Genomic DNA, 5,431 nt, shown 5'->3' on the forward strand with positions numbered 1-5,431 from the left:
CTTTTGCAGAGAGATCGGAAATGTGATTGGCTAGCAAAGGGAGACTCGATGCAGGGGATCGGTTTCAAAGTTTATTGATTTCGGGGATCGGCCAAAATATGGTGTCGACAGTGATTGTGGGATAATGTGTGTGCTTTAAATTTGAGTGCCTGCTATAATAATGATAAATTGGATCTAGACAAGAATTTTCTTGAAAAATTATTATGAATAAAAATTTCATTTCAATTGTAATGGATGGACTTGGATTTTGGAATTAGAATTTAATTAATTCGAAAAATTCTTGCATATACTTGATTTATTATGAATTTAAGACACGACATATATAACGAAACATAAATATTTGTTTCTTAAATTTATAAAAGATGAGGTCTAAGTGAGTTTTTCCCAAATTAATTCTTCTGGCAATACATTGACGAAGGAGAGCAAAGCGGATAAATAAGCGAGAGCTAAATTAAAATTCTCAGACATTTTAACTCATTTATTATTGTTGTTAGTATAATATTAGTAGCAACATGCATATAAACACATAGATCAGACAAAAATTCACACTAATATTAACGTCCGTCAGAAGCAAATGATTCTGTAAATGTCAGTGAAGCAGTGAAAATTTTTCCGGAAGGGAATTCATCATTGGCTGCCCCTCCTTGACCGGAGCCGTCAGCGGAATTAAATAGGTTTCCCTTTCAATGTTCGCATTCTCATCATTCTTTCGAACTTTTTTCCTTCGGAAGAATAGTGCTGCGTATATGCGGCTGAAATTTATTTTTCTTATAGGATGAAATATCAGAGTCAAACTCAGAATTTTTGGCTAAGGAAGCAAATATATAGATTTGTTATTAGATGCAAATTTTAAGAACCTTATACACTATCTATTCTTCATTATTATTTAAATAACTTTTTTTCTTACAATAGTTAAAATTAGTATTAGAAATTATTAATACTCACAAAGATTTGAAAAAATAAATTATAAAAATAAATAAATGAGACAAATGATTAAATTACGCTATAATGCCACAATTATATGATGTTGGGTGAAACGCTATTAGTGAATTTGTTTAATTTTCTTAGCTTTTTTTTTTATTATTTGGTGCCTTTTTTTATATTTGTAAAATATAACTCTTTAATTTATTTTTCTTTGATTTTTATTTTTTTAATGAATATCTAATATAATTAAGAGTCCCTAATATATACATATATATATATATATATATATATATATATATATATATATATATATATATATATAAAGAGTTAAATTAATTACTGTTTTCTAACACATAAATTTATGTTCAATAAAAGGTAAAGATATTTTCTTAAACTAATAAATGCTATTATTTTCAAGCAAAATGTGAAGGTGTCTAATCCTCCCCTCATTAGGTCAATAGAGCGTGGCCCTGTTATAAAAAATCAGAATTCTTGGATTTGTACCTATAAGCTTTTAAAATTTTTAGTTAGTTAGTAAGGACTTTAAAAACAGAATGTTTGTGGAAAATTAGGAAACTCTATTATGAATTTAAGATAAAAAGACATAGTCATAGATTTTTTTCGCCTAGTCTTGGTCCATTATAGATTCAAGACACAAGATGTATGGTAGAACCCAACTACTAATTAATCCCACTTGTTTGTATTTTGAATTCAAAACGGATTAGATCTAGGTAAAAATTTCCTAGTCATATCTATTTTATATGTAAATTCCATGATAAATTGAGTTTAGACAAAAGTTTCCTTGAAAATTGTGAATAAAAATACCGTTTTAATGTAATAGTTGGACTCAAATTCTGATTTCAAACTCAATTAATTCAAGAAATTTTTGTATAAATATAATCTATAATTGACTAAAAATATAATATATATGATGAAACTTATATGTAAAACATATATTTATATTTTAAATCTATGATGTACTTGGTCTAAATAAGTTTTCTCAAATTAATTTTTCTCAACAAAACATTGTTGAAAGAACAAAAAGCACAAAATAGGAAAGAGCTAAATTAAATTAAAATTCTCTTGCATTTCAAACTCATTGATTATTCTTGTTAGCATAGCATTAACAGCAATATAAATATACACACATATCAAAAAAAACCATGAATAAAAAGTTCATACTACATTAATGTCCATAAGAGACAAATGATTCTGTAAATGTCAATGAAGCAATGGAAATTTTTTCGGAAGGTAATTTATCATTGGCTGCATCTTGACCAGAGCTGTCATCGGAATCTCGAGATTGGATTATAGAACTTAGATTTTCAGGCAACTGAGCAACTCCAGTCAAGAATTGTACTACACTAGATATGCTTGGCCTAACTGCAGCCACTGGATGTGAACAAAGCAATCCAAGCTTCAAAACCAATTCAGCTTCAGGCAACACAATCATTTCCTAGTTCGCAATCAACTCTCTCCAAATATAGCTCCTCTATCCCAGCAATTCATTTACCCAATCGATCAGCATTACTTTCTCTGGCAAAACTAGAGGATCCACAGGCTTGCTGCCACAAATAACCTCAAGCGCAAGCACCCCAAATGCGTATATATCAGTACATGTGGTTGATTTTCCACTCTGCACAATCTTAGGGTCAATATAACCTGGAGTACCAGCCACATGAGAGGTTTTAGGATCATTTCCGCGGTCACATAACCTGGCCAGCCCAAAATCTCCTAGCCTGGCATTCATCTTATTGTCGATGAGTACATTGGCAGGTTTAATGTCTCTGTGGATTATAAGTTGAACCCATTGATGATGCAGATAGAAGAGTGCAGATGCCGCGTCTTTGATGATTTTTAATCTTTGTTTCCCGTTTAGTATGCAATTGGGTAGTTGATAAAGGAAACTTCCGTTAGGCATATAGTCATAAAATAAGAAAAGTTCATTCTTGCGCCCGCAATATCCCAGAAGTCGAACCAAGTTTGGGTGCCTGAGACTCCCAATGGTTGCGATTTCAGCTAAGAATTCTCTCATTCCTTGCCTGGAGTCATGAGAAATTCTCTTCACTGCAATTTGAACATTTGACGAAGGTAGAACGCCTCTATATACCCTGCCAAAACCTCCTTTTCCAAGAAGCTGTTTATCTCTGAAGCCTTTTGTAGCAATAAATAGGTCCTTATAGGAGAACCTGTTAGGCCCATATAGCTCTTCCCAATCCTCAAGTAACCGAATGAATTTTCTCCTCCTTGAAATCACAAGAGCTCAAAAAATCAAGAGAAGAAGAAAAATACTCATTATTAAAGATAATACAACTGCCAACCTCTTCTGCACTTGTCTATGTTAGAATAAAAATAAATGCTAAAAAATAAAGAACATTTTTATTGAATAGAAAGAAATAATTGGTACAACTCGATTGATCCAAAGATTATTAATTGTGCTATTTATATAGCAAAATAGCAAAAGTCTAACTAAATACAATAAAATCCTATGTAAATCATTATTTTAAAAATTGAAATACAACAACCTTAAAACCTATTATCCCTAAAATCTTGATGGATATTATGAAGACTAAATCAATCCTGTTTGAATTAGATTCTAACGGTCTATATCCATCACCTGCTCCCCTTCATTTTCTCCTTAAATACCAGGAATATCAGGAAGGGTAGACTGGTCAGTCTCCGCAGCTTGATCATTCATTTTGAAGCTCCAACCCAAGATGTAGTGAGAAGATGTAGACCCACTAGCGGATGAGAAGCCAACATTATCTTTTGTCAAGGATAAAAGTGGAAGCATGGGTTTAGGTATTTTAATTGGATGTATTGTGACATTAAGCTGATGATTCAAGCTCTCATATTCAACCTAGACCTGAATTCATTTTCGACTTTTGAGATTTAGCTCTTTGAAATGCCCATCCTTATCGTAGTAGCCAGCAGTATCTGATTCACAGATAATAACCCATTAATATCTATACCCAGCTGGTTATCATCTGTGTCATGAAATTGGAAATCTTGATCTGTCTCAAGCTCCACTGCAACTACATGATTTGTACTGTTTCCATTATTTGATGCATTAAAAAGACCAAGATACTGATTTGGTGAGCACCAGGAATCCCTTTCGATAGCGAGATAGCGAAGGCAAGTCCATGGCCGTTGAATTTAGGGTCCTTGGATACCACTGCAACAATGAAGGTAGTGGAGAAGAAGAAGACAGAACCAGGGGATGAGTTCCTGAATTTGAAATGATGGTTATAGAAGACTTGGCCTGCTTCTCTAAGCCCACCATCAGCAGATATTACTAAAAAGGACATGTTGGAATTGTTTACCTCTGTGCTGTCACCAAATTTGAAGTAACCATCAAACAAGAATCCATCTTGAATGCTGTTTTCAGAAGATCCAAACTTCAGGAAGAAACATAGGATGAGAATTGTGAAGGACATGGTCCAAAAGGTGGGTCTTTCATTTGTTTAGAATAAGAGAAACACAGCATTTAGAGACTGAAACTTACTTATTTTCCACAGTAAAGGACAAAAATTTTCCTTTCGTCTCCCTCTTCTTTTTCTTGTTGGTTAAGTCTATTCTCCGTATCTATATAACATAAAATTTTGGCTATTCTCCCTGTATAAAGCAAAAAATTTTGGCTTAGCTAGGATTGGTTCTCTGTTAAAGACATTTCACTGGTTTGGTAGGTGTCACGTTTAAATCTTCAGTCTCTCAATCCCTATAAATAGGCATTTTCTCATTTTTTAAATGAAAGTTGAATTTGTCTATATATATATATATATATATATATATATATATAAGAAATTCTTATTTAGATTCTATTTACCATGAACTCAATGAACTCAATACATTATATGTAAAATGGAATTCACATATAAAATACATAGAATCCACATATTCATATTTTAAATTTATAATAAACAAGATATAGGTAAATTCTTTTCACTAATTATTATATTTTTTATTTGAAAATTTCTTGAATTCTTCAACATTTATACACCTATCATGTTAATAACTGATACATTATTAAAATGATGGTGAGCCGTATAATAATATATGGTGAATCTCATAATAAAATATAATGTTTAAATTATCATTGTAAAATATTTTATAATTGTAACTATTTTCCTTTTTATTTAATCTCTTTCACAAGCTTAAAGTTAAGCCTATTGCACAACAAAATTTGGGCTAATTTTTGCCACCCCTCCCTCATCATCATTTTGTTATCATAAAATCCCTCAACATAAAAAAATTTTTATAAAAATCCCTCAAGCCAGAATCTCATTATATCTCGGACCAATTTAGTATGTGGCAGTGTCACACTATAAGATGAAAATGTCACCAAACAGTATGAATACTTGTTTTGTTGCAAAAAATATGGAATCATATATTAGATAGGTTTTCTGATTTAAAAACTGGATTTATTTTTGAAACAATTTGTTATACTAAATATACCTCATTTATGTGTTTAGGTATTAAATTACAGAGTTTCAATTGTTATGGGTAT

At 31.4% G+C, this 5,431-nt stretch overlaps 1 pseudogene; it reads right to left on the reverse strand.

Annotated features, from left to right (window-relative positions):
• Positions 1–554: 554 nt before the first annotated feature.
• Positions 555–4,603, reverse strand: LOC131180254 (L-type lectin-domain containing receptor kinase V.9-like; annotated as a pseudogene).
• Positions 4,604–5,431: the final 828 nt, after the last annotated feature.

The sequence above is a fragment of the Hevea brasiliensis genome, chromosome 5, assembly GCF_030052815.1.
Source record: "Hevea brasiliensis isolate MT/VB/25A 57/8 chromosome 5, ASM3005281v1, whole genome shotgun sequence".
Classification (NCBI taxonomy): domain Eukaryota; kingdom Viridiplantae; phylum Streptophyta; class Magnoliopsida; order Malpighiales; family Euphorbiaceae; genus Hevea; species Hevea brasiliensis.